The sequence below is a fragment of the Prunus mume genome, linkage group LG3 (assembly GCF_029339155.1).
Source record: "Prunus mume cultivar Tortuosa linkage group LG3, ASM2933915v1, whole genome shotgun sequence".
Classification (NCBI taxonomy): Eukaryota; Viridiplantae; Streptophyta; class Magnoliopsida; order Rosales; family Rosaceae; genus Prunus; species Prunus mume.
Window position 1 is genome coordinate 20,184,981 of NC_142700.1, and position 12,390 is coordinate 20,197,370.

The following is a 12,390-nucleotide window of genomic DNA, read 5'->3' on the forward strand; positions in this document are numbered from 1 at the left end:
CCAAAACCAGAGAAAGCCATTGGGAAGTTTTTAGGAAGGTGCTAGAAAGGTGTCGGCTGTACGGTTTAAAGATGAATCCAAAGAAGTGTGCGCATGGGTTTCATCCGGTAAATTCTTGGGGTTTCAAGTACACCAGCGTGGCATAGACGTGGATCCCGAAAAGAATAAAGCCATAAATTCTCTTGCACCGCCTAGAAACCCAAAGGAATTGAAAAGCTTCATGGGAAGATTGTCGTATTTTCGACGCTTCATCCTAGGTCTTGCTGCCACTATGAGTGTTTTTACTCCCTTACTCAAGAAGGGCAAGCTGTACAAATGGAGTAAGGAATGCCAGGAAACCTATCAGCAAGTACAACAAATAATCACCAAGCTGCCCACTATGAGAGCACCCATTCCGGGGCTTCCTCTCAAGCTTTATTTGGCTGCAACAAACACAGCGGTTGGGGCCTTACTTGCCCAAGATGGTCATGGCGGGGAAGAAAGTCTCATTTATTACGTAAGTAGGCAACTAAGGGGAGCTGAAATGAGATATCCGAAGACCAAACTCTTGTGCCTTGCTCTTGTCTATGCTGCACAGCGCTTTGCATTACTTCCTTGCTCACAAGCTACATCTCATAGTGAAGTCTGATCCCGTAAGATATTTGCTCACAAGGCCGGTGTTATCCGGACGTCTTGCACGTTGGTTGCTACAACTGTTCGAGTTTGATATCACATGCACCACCCTAAAAGCCATCAAAGGACAAGCCGTGATTGACATGCTAGCTCTATTTCCCGAAGTTGAAGAATCAACAATCTCTAAGGAAGTTCTTGGGGAGCTACCAGAAATGGTTGTCGTAGTCACAGAGGCGGAACCATAGACCCTCTACTTGATGGGTCTTCTACATCGAAAGGTGGAGGAGCAGTGTAGTGCTTGTCAGTCTCGAGGGCAAGCCATGGCCCTCTCATTTAAGCTAAATTTCCCATGCACAAAAAATATGGCGGAGTACGAAGCTTTCATCATAGGGATGTCTACAAAGCAAGGAAGATGGGTGTTTCGAAAGAATTAAAATTATTAGGACTCAAACCTGCATCACAATTACAAGGGAATTTCACTGCGAAAGAGCCAACATTGGTGCCGTATCATACAGTTGTTGAAGGGCTTGTTCATTCTTTCAAACAAGTAGTGTTAGAACATATTCCCGGGGTTACTAATAGGTATGCTGATGCATTGGCCACTTTGGGATCGAAACTCTCATTTGTTGAGGAACAACCCAACATTGCTATGATCAAGAAAGACATGCCAGTAATCTAAGCAATGGCTCAAGAGGAGCAGTTGGAAGAGGATGACTGGAGGAAGCATGTGAAAGAAAAAATAGGCAAGGGAAGTGACATCAAAGAATTGAAAGATTATGCGATTATCTTTGGAGAACTGTACAGACGCCTCCATGAGGTATTTTGACCCGCTGCATAGGAACAACAGAGGCATGAGTGAAGCTCCAAGAGGTACATGAGGTCACTTGCAATTTGGAGCCAATAATAAGCTTGTATCAAGCGTTTACAACGTAAGGGTTATTACTGGCCGAAATGAGGAAACAAGTAGTTGAAATGCAAGCCAATTGTCCCAAGTGTGCAATGATACCCTCCACCGAAGAATCATTCACCATATCATTTACGGAAGATTGAAGGGCTCCGTACTTGGCATCCTTCATCAACGGAGTCCTGCCAACCAATCCCAAGCATGCACGCAAGCGCAAAAGGACAATGAAAAGATACTTCATAGATGGGTCAACTCTTTACCCCAAAGGGTTTAATGGGGAGCCATTAAAATTCTTGGGGAAGTCAGAGGCACAGCAAGTCATGCAAGAAATTCATGTTGGAGAATGTGGTGAGCACTAAGGAATGAAGAGGCTTTACCGGCAGCTGCTGAGTGTTGGGTATTATTGGCCTACAATGAAGAACGATGCATACAACTTCGTGAAGAGGTGCCACACATGCCAAGTTCATGCCAACTTAAGTCACAAGCCTCCCACGCTGCTGCAGGACATGCACACTCCTTAGCCCTTTCATACTTGGGGCTTGACTTGATCGGGACTATCCATCCACCATCCGACGGCTACATATGGATCCTCACAGCCACTGAATATTTCACAAAATGGGTTGAGGCGGTTCCTCTTCGGAAAGCCATAAGGGCTGCCGTCGCAAATTTCATCCGTGAATATATCGTATGCAGATTTGGAATCCCATATAAGATTGTCACCAATAAGCAAGTAAGCTCGACGCTTAGTGGTTATGGTGTCAAGCATCGTCGCTCCACGCCCTATTATCCACAAGGAAATGGTTAAGCGGAGGCCACAAACAAAACTTTATTGAGGATCCTATGTAAAATGGGCTATGAATATAAGGGAGGTTGGAGCATTCACCTGCCGGATGCTTTATGGGCTTACCACATCTCTCCAAGAAGTGCCACAGGTTTCTCGCCTTATTCACTTGTGTATTGGTCTGATGCCATTTCACCGGTAGAAATTACCATCCCCACTGCCAGAGTATCAGCCGTTAACGACCTTGAATGAGATACAAAATCGTGCTCGTAATGGCGCCTCTGGACCTCGAAGTGTTAGATGAAAAAGAGCGAAGCCGAAAGAAGGACAGCACTATACCACAAAGTCAGAGCCCAAGCCTATAACAGATGGGCCCCGAGCCTTCAAACAAGGAGACCTCGTGCTAAAAGTCGTGGAGCATGTGAGAAGACAAGTGTTGGGACCTTCCAAGTTTGCTCTGCAATGGGAAGGCCCGTTTGCAGTCAAAGAAGTTTATAGCGGCTATTATCGCTTGGTCTCTGTCAAAGAAGGCACGCGACGGATCCCGTCAATGGGAAGTGGCTTAAGTCTTACTACTGCTAAGTTAATTTTATGCCCAGCACCTTTTATTATCGTATTACCCTTTGTTTAAAAAATGAACTCCTTCCGTCTTATTTTCATATTTTGAAAAAAAAAGGACACTTGTGTATGATGCACCATTATGGTAGCAGGAGCTTTGCAATGAAACGGAAGGGTTATTTTGAAAAAGAATATGTGTATAAAGTTTTATTACCCCTTTATACATTTTAAATATCCTTTACGAAAAAAAAAACAAAACGCAAAGACGAAAAAAAAAAGAACATGCACTTAGCAGTAGGACATGCCAAGCAAAGCTACTTCAATGGGGTCCCTGATGCCCAAGCAAAATAATATAAAGAAGGCAAAGTCAAGCTGTTACAAACAACATGATATGCATAACACCTGGGAGTTTTATAAAAGTCTTGGTAAGAAGCATGCACGTACCAACTTGCCCTTTTTCAAGCAAAACAGGAAGCTGTTTTTGAACCTAGATGTTAGATGAACCATGCAAAAGAAACTTTCGAAATTCTGCTCTTGTCAAAATTTCGACAGCATGTATCTTGTTTTCAAAGATACCCAACCTATCAGAGAATCTCAAGCAAATCACGGAAACAACTTATATCCAACCAAGCAATATATATACATATATATGAAACGCAGATTACAACATGTCTCAAGGCATCCGGAAAATAATACAAATTCTAAAGGTTCAATATTACATCACAAAGTCATAGCTGCTGGAATGTTCAAAAGAAAATACACAGTCACGACATGAAGAAATAAAACTACGCATGATGGTGTTCTGTGGTCCCGGGAAGTGATGCACCAAGATAATCGGTCGCCAAGCCAAGGAAGAACTACCTGCAAAAGAGGGAAGGTATATATCAAGGATAGCTGATGCTGAAAAAGGTAGCATGATGAAAAGAAGATAAATAAGGAATGAATTAAATACCTTGAAGCTATGGGGAATGCCCGAAGAAGATGAAGGAAGCCATAGGAGACACTCTGGTTGCTACCTCTCGCCACACATTCAAGATCACGTGAAATGCCTTTAGCAATAAGAAGGGCATGTAATTCTCGGTGCTTGTCCTCTAATTCTCGCTGTTTAATATTCAAGGAGTTCGCAGCAGCTTTTATCTCATCAGAACCACGTGACAATGCCATGCTATGAATGGCCCGTGCCCCGAAGACGGCACGTGCTAGATCCTTCACGAGATTAAGAAGGAAATCCACCAAAGCCCAACGTCATGGCCTCACATATCGCGTCCCGCCAGCAAAATAGTTTATGGTCAGTGATATCAAGAAGTTGCGTGGTGTCTACCCCGTGAAAAACTAAGCCAAGGGCTCGGAAGGCAGCACACCTTGAGAAAGAGGAGGTGATGTCGGAAGCTTCCATAAAACTCCCGTATTTGTCAATGAATTTTCTCAAGATTGCAACCGTCTCTGGATACACAAGTGCACCTTGGAATGCCACGTAACCATTGAATTTGTGGCAAAGAGGAAGAAGCTCGTCGACGGATCAAAGAATTGTGACTCCACCGTCAAAAAGGGCTTTGAACGCTGTATAGGAATTCTCCCAATCCTGCCAAGACATGATTTTCTAGGATAAATGCCCCGCAGGAACCTCGTGATAAAGCATTACTATCCTTATGCCGCCAGCAGTTTGGCGCAAGGTGAGTGCCTGGAAATAGCGGAGAGGTGCCAGCCATGTTGGATGTGCCAGGTGAGAAGTAGGAGGAGGCTGCTGAAGTGGCGAGAAGTGTCGGCAATCATGCCGGGTGTGCTCGTGGATTGGAGAAGTAGGAGGAAGAACTATCGAAGTGGCGGAGAGGTGCCGCAGCCATCTCGGTGTGCCGATTGAGAAGTATGAGGAAGAAGTGTTGGAAGTGGCAGAGAGATGCCGGCAGCCATGAAAGGTGTGTCTAGAATAGGAGAAATAGGAGGAAGAACTGCTGGAAGTGGCGGAGAGGTGTCAGCAACCATGTCGGATGTGCCGAGTTAAGAGGAGAAGGAATTGCTTTGGAAGGCTCAGGACAACATCAGCAACAGATGGCGGGAATGGCAAAACCAAACCTCCGATGAGGCACTTGTAGTGTCCTCAATGATGGGCACGACCTGCAGGAGAAGAACGAAGTATGAATTATGGGACACAACAGGTAGTATGCAACATCAATATGCCAAGAAGAACAAGCAAGAGGGTCATTTGATTCAATGTCAACACGCTGCCCACGGTCACTAGCCAATTTGGGAGGTGTATTTGAGGCATTGGGCTCCTCCAAGTTAGTGTCAAAACCCGGATATGTGTCTTCATCATGGCTATAATATTGGTCTTCATCAAGGTCCTCATCCATGCCACTTGTACCGTGAGTGCTCTCTTGCTTGTGGGTGCTAATCTCAGTCTCCGCAGCACCACTTTCATCGCTGCCATCATCATTATCATCATCAACCGTTACCACTACTTTGGGTCCCGAGTCTTCGCTTTTGTTCTTGCGGGTATTGGCAAACTGTGTTTTGAGAATGCGCATGCTTTGACGCTTCGGGATCACGAGAACTTCCTTACCCTTGCCTTTTTTGGGAGTACCTGTAAAATAAAATAAAAGGTATACTTATATATATATACATAAAAGAGGGGGAAACAAAAGAAAGCAAACAAATGGCGAGACTTGAGAGAGGAGAAGCCCTGGCACCGCTTGTTTGTCGGTTGGAGATTCTGTCTTTGTGGTAAAGGCTACGCAAGGCACCCTTTTTGAGCTAGGGGGACCACTTGTCGCTACCTTGGGGATGAATTTTTAGGTCCTTTATAGCTTGCATTTTCTCAACGCTGCACTCTCTTCCCACTTCCGTTTACCATGTGCAGACTTTTCCCGGTCTTTGAGAACCCGATTTCTCCAACTTCCGCTTTAGCTTTGAAAAATCACCAACAATCTCTCCGCTTTTAGAAGTGAAAGGCAGATTTCGCTTCGCTAAAGCGATGGCTTTCTCTTCCGACACTAAGCAAGCATGACGGACTATGGTAGGAAGTAGTCGATCGCAATGGGCAGTGTGGAATCGGCTAAATGTAGCAAAGCAATTATTCCAGTAGCTTTGGTAGGCTTTTGAGAGACCGCCAAAGCATGCACTCTGGCCAAAGCAAGGGCAAAGGTCTGCCATCTCCTGGTACATGGTCCTCAGCCTAAAAGATTCTATGCGATGAAGAGGGCTCTCCGTGAATAGGATCGAAAGGCACACCTTGCTAACCAAGTTGTCGCTTGACTCGGTAAGGTGAATAATGCACAGAAATTTCAGTGGTCGCCACTCAATGTAGGCAAAGGAAGGCACGCAGCGCTTAGCAACGCTTCCTTCGTAATTGACGGCCTTGTCTTTGTCATTATTGGGGCCCCAACTAAATCAGGAATCAGCATAGAAGGGTATACATTTAAATCCTCCATTAGAGCTGAAGGGAGAAAGATAAATCTCTCAACATCATCCAGACTCTAGGAAATTCTGGCCTTCCTTTGCATCCGTCGTGACCACATGCAAATCAAAGGAGACTTTTTAAACGCAGAACCCTCATAAGAATCAGCAAGTGTCTTAGCCTTGAGTAGGGAAGTGGTGATACCTCTATTCCTTGGAAGCGCTCCCACAAAAAGACTTGCGAGAAGCTAGAATTCAGGAAAATTTCCACGCCATGGTTCTCGCCCATTTCTCAAGATTTTGGACCTGGTCAAGCAAGCGGTATAGTTGCCCCAAGAACATAGGGGCTAGAGGAAGCACGCTGCCACGTGCTATCGCCACGCCAAAGGGAATACCGCTCGTGCAAACATCTTGAGAAAAATCACAGAAAATGAATCTTCCAAGCCATAATGATATAAACGCTGCAAGGCGACATGGCTCATTCCTATTGACATCCCGAAAAATTGTATCCAGTTGCTAAACCGCAGGAAGTGCTAGGAGAAGTCGGAGCACCCTTTCGTAAAGTCTCAAGCTTTAGTTTATCTTCCGGAGTCAGCGCAATGTGGAAGGGGTCTTGGGTGCCGTAAAGTGGGAGGTGAAAATATTGGCTACATCCTCAAGTGTGGGAGCAAACTCCCCATGAGCATATAAAGGTGTGTGTCTCAGACTCCATCGCCGACCACGTGCCGAGCATCTTGGCTTCAATATGAATGTCGCAAGCTTTAGAAATAAAGATGGCATCTAGCACCCTTGCCCGAGAATGTCACAAGTGGAAAGACCATCAATTCACGGTCAACCCACTCGGCCAAACTTTTGGTGCCACACGGATATTGGAAGAATAAAGGACTGCTGGAAATAGGCCCCTCTCTATGCAGCATCTCGATGTGGATGCGGGATGAACCATCGAGTTGTTTCCGGCGCCGGCTGCCCCGTCAATGATTATATCTTCATCAGTGCTCTTAAGCAAAGGAGGCGGCCTCCCTCTTTTCAATCTGTCATTTGTGGAATATAGATGATCCCTAAGGATGGATGATGGATTAATGGAGGTCATAATAACTCTTGGTGAAACGATAAGTACCTGCACATAGAGATATGGAAAGAAGCAAAATAGAATTAGCACACGTAAGATACGTGTCAAGCATGGTTAGTTGAACTCATCCAAGCAAACATGCAATTTAAAATTCAAGCTCATAACAAGTAAAAGTTCCACTCCGTGATCAACAAGCATGACAAGCAAGTCTCTTCTCAAAATAAAATAATAAAATTTCAACCAGGCAGTACAAAACATGCACTTTGTCAGTTTTTATTTCCCACAAGCAACACACATAGAAATCCACGATTGATCAAACATGTGTTCTCAAGGAAAGAAAGCCTAGGCCAAGCATTAGTCTACACCTATTCTAAATACTCAAAGTTCGCAGAATCATTTACCAAAACGCTAAGACAGAAAGACCAAAAATTCGAGTTAGAAGACTAAAGATTTGAAGGTTCCAGTGATAAACGCTCATGTTTCCAGCACCTACCCCACCTATGCCTAGGCGTATATACCTGCACAGAGATAAATAAAGAGAAAGCACATCATGCCAAACGTAGCCTTTTCACACAGAAAAGGGAAGCCTGTGGAAAATAAAAGTAAAAAAAAAAAGGGGAAAAGGGAGAAACCCAAGCCAACAAAAAATTATGGTACCTTTCCAAAGCTCGAGCAAAATTAACAAAGGAAGAAACTCAGACAATGGTAGGCCCTTACTTGCTAGTACCCACTCAGTAAGCACTCTTGTTGCAGCGGTAACAAGATGGATAAAAAAGGGGGTTTGGTATTTGGCTGCCAAAATGAGAAGCAACATTCATGGGTATGAAGAACCCAACGAATTCTCCAATGCATCTAAGGAAAAGCTGAGAAAAGGGGCATACCTTGTTAAATCTTCCAAGGGATGGCCTTGAATGCACCAAAAGAGGGAAAAAATCGGGGATTTGAAGGCAAAATCCGCACAAAAGAAACCTTCCAGCAGAGCGAATGGGTTCTCTTTGAACAAAGAGAGACAGACGTGGTTGAGTCTGAGGGTTTCTTCCAGTGGAGATGGGTGATTTCTATCTGCACTCTCTCACTTGGTTTGACTTCGTGGAAGAGCAAAGATAACAAAGGGAAGAGAGTTGGAGAGAGGTTTTGGGTTTGGAGAATAAAAAGGAAGGAAATGGGAAGAAGTTTGTGTCTGGTGCGAGAAAAGAGAAAAAAAGGGAAGAAAAGGAAGAAAAAATAATAACAATAAAAAGAAGAAGGCAATTGGCGTTGAAATTACAAAATAATCATTGGGACCAATCATGACGATCGTCATTTTGCACGCTGGAAGAGGAAGAGTTTCTACAAATACAAATCTGATTTTTAGGTTGGGTTTAATTATTCGCCCATTCCAAAGACATGCTCATGGCCCTATAATTAAGGGCTAATGTTGAGGCCAAAATTCATGGTTGGGCCCGAATAAATTATCACCCAAACGACACCATTAAGAAAAAGCGTAAATCAGTACATAAAAACCCACCACATGTGAATTATAATTCACGTGCCACGCTAAATAAATAAATTCGCTAGGGTTGAGATAAAATATACCCGTCTACAAGCCCATGCCCAAATTAAACATCGCAGGACGATAAATTAAAACATGCCAAGCGACATGCCATGCCAAGCACAAAATCGTTATCTCACACCCAACCACGCTACAAGCTTAAGTGGGCCCAAGCCACTCAAACACCCGAGGCTTGCTTGAGTGGGTTGTGCTATGGATGGTAATGAATCAACATGAGGCCCATTGATGGGCCGAGAAATGGAAAGTCTCGGGTTGCTTGGGAGCCTCGAGACTCAAGCTCATTTCTTAGGCCCAAACATGTGGGTGAGCACAAGAGAGAAAAATAGCCCAATAGCCCAAGAAAAATAGCCTATGGACACAACCAAAAAGCCCAATGTTTAACAAAAAAAGCCCATTTGCTTAGGGAACCACCTTGGCCCATATAAAACTCCAAAAAATAACCCACAAAAGCCTCAACCCTTTTGAAAAAATAGAAGCCACGTGAGGAAGGTTGGCAGATTCAGGAGCAAAGCTGCTGGGAGGTTCCATCACATGCAGGGAGCAAGTTCCAAGCTAGAGACGCTCAAAGAACCAAGGAATACTAGCCTGCAGGCTGTCAGAAGCACCCTTTGGACCAGCATATATTTTCACTTCCTTTCCTTCATCAGATTTGGCCAAAGAAGGGGAAAGGAAAGAGGAAAAAACAATAGCCAAGAATGGAAGTTCCCACTGAATAGCTGCGGGAAAGGGGGCATTGAGCTCCCAAATTTCCTGAATTCGTGCAAATAGACAAAGGCAATTTTTACCAAGATAGGGAAGTCAAAGAAGAAGAGGAGAAAGGAGGAAAAAGCTTAGCCAAAATGGGTAGAAGCCATTAGGGTTTCTTGAAAAAGAGTGGTTTCCAGCGGGTATAAATTGAGGCTTCTCCTACCTAACGAGAGCAACTCAGATTTAGAGAGCAAGCCTTCTCTCTAACTTGCAAAAACCCAGCAACCTCGTGCACTGCTCATCTTCTTCTCCATTTTGTTCTTCTGGAAACTACTAGAAGAACTTGGCTCTTCATTTTCTCTTTCCTTAGCCAAATCCCTCACAAAACATCTCATTTCTTACCTTAACACTTCCTTTTCTCATAAAGCAAACCTAAATTCTGTCTAGGTGCTAAACTCATGTTGATTTTACTCCCATGCCACATGCCATTCTCGCTGAGCTAAAAAGATTATCTGTAAGCATGCCAAAACCACCTGTAAGCAGCCATTATTCTAGTTGATGAAGGTAACCAAAATATTTTCTTAGGCTTTGCTGCCCTTTCGAAGTATTTTTGGGGCTTAATTTTCGAACCCAAACAAAGGGCCCTTACAATTGACCCATTATAGCTGCAGGAAGAAAAAGTCCCTTACAAAGGTCAATTTGTTTGGAAAGAAGAAAATTAAGCTAACAAAAGACACAAAAATAAATTAATATATAAAAATCTAAATTTACTTCTCCCCTATTATAGCAAAAACTACATTTACATCCCAAATATGCAAATGACATGTAATTGTGGCTTTACATCTTCAATTTGCATGTTTAACATTGGAGATGCCTTTAGGACACTTATTGCATAATTGTCTTCATGGCTCACAACATCATCTATACTTAATTTACAATAACTATAACTTTGTTTTAATTGATACATTTTATCCATGAGCATTGTTGGGTTAGCGCTGTCTTTTATGTAGCCTCACAGCCAATCTACCCTTCATCTTAAGCACAAGTGATAAGATGTAAGGAGGGTTCATCATCTTCTTTGCAGTTGCGCCACCATTAACAACCACAACCTCAAACTCATACATCACAAGCTGCTACAACCGACTTCATCGCACATAAGCCATCTCCTTCCCCAAACACATACTAGGCCCACAATGGAACACTGGAAACCGAAATTGATATGACGGTTGAAACACCCCATCATCATCCAACCACCTCTCAGGCTTAAACTCCATTGCATATGCAGAGTAATTAGCAAACCACCCTTTCCTCACGAGGCATCCATCTGGCAAAACTTCATCATCCACCGTTAATCTTAAATTGATAGGCACAGATGGAAACAACTGCATGGACTCTGATAAAGCTGCATGCAGGTAATGAAGCTTCTTCAGCTCATCATAGCTCAAAGTTCACCTAGGAAATTCGTCGAGTATCTTGTAGGCACATCAAGGATGGCCAGAAATCAACCAAAAGAACCAAGTTAAAGCTAAGGATGTGTTGTCTCTACCAGCAAGAATAAAGTTGATCACTATGTCTCGCAGAAACCTCCGCTTGTGATCTACATTGTGGAACTCTATGTTTGCACTTGAAGACATGAACCTGGAAAGCAAGTCTCCATCTTTGACCACATCTGATTTGGCTTTTTTCAACTCTATGATCTCTGTTGCATACTTGTTGATTTCTTCTGTTACTTGTTTGAATAGCTTTTCATAACCAATGTTGAAGAACCTCTTCATCTTCCACACAAGGCTCAGTGGTGACATAAGTCTAGATGAACGAATATCAACTGTGTCATCAAAACATTTGGCAAAGCTCAATCCTGACATGCTTCGAGTATGGTTCATGTTTTCTAAATACAAGCAAGCAGGGTTTGTGCCAAGTGCTACATTGCATATGTTATCAAATCCAAATTTTTGCAACATATTTTGAAGATCGATAACTCTATTTTTATCACAGATTTTGGAGAGGTATATAATGAGATGGTTCGAGATCTTAGAGTTGACGATGTTTGAGATGAAGTGTTTGAGTGATTTGGTATTGAATTCATGGCTAGCAATCTTGCATTGGATGGTCCAAAGGTTCCCATCAACGCTGAAGATTCCATGGATGAAGAGGTCATGAAGAACATCATAGAAGCAAGAGCCCTTCACGTAGTTTGGGAAATTGGGTAAAATGAGGTGCACGACCTTTAAAGGGTTGGCAATGTAGATGTCATGGGAGAGATTGAGCAAGGTTTTGACTTGAAGAGGTGAAGATGGGGTTTGGGAGAGCATATCAGCAACCCAGATATGGAATCGGTGGCAGTTGCGAAGGAAGCGGGTAGGTTTCGATTATGGGGTATGACTATGGACATGGTATTTTTCAGTGTGTGTGAGAGACAGAGGAGAAGAGGAAGATGAAGACTGAGATGGAAAGGAGTAAGGTGACCAAGATAAGAGAGATGGTGTTAAGGTCCAGCATTTAGCTTGTGATAATTTGAGGGTCTAATAGTAAGAGATAGGGAGAAAAGCTTATATAGTAGTCCAGACCATTCCTGTACTAGCTAGTTTTCTACTTGAAACTGCCCTAATTTATTGGTTCTAATTCAATTTCATAAGTAGAAAATTCAAGAAAAAATTATATGAAAAAGTGATTTATTGCATGGCTACAACTACAATAAGGGCTCAAAAGTCATTCTAGATACGCCAATAATAACTTCTATGAAAAATCATCATTCTAGATAGGCCAATAATAACTTCTATAGATAATTTCTCTCCATATAATCACTTAGTTTTAAGAAATTCTGGGAGAAGCAC

The 12,390-nt window shown here is 43.1% G+C and overlaps 1 pseudogene; it reads right to left on the reverse strand.

The window, feature by feature from the left end:
• Window positions 1-10,545: 10,545 nt before the first annotated feature.
• On the reverse strand, window positions 10,546-11,883 carry LOC103326726 (cytochrome P450 94A1 pseudogene; annotated as a pseudogene).
• Between the last annotated feature and the right edge of the window lie 507 nt (window positions 11,884-12,390).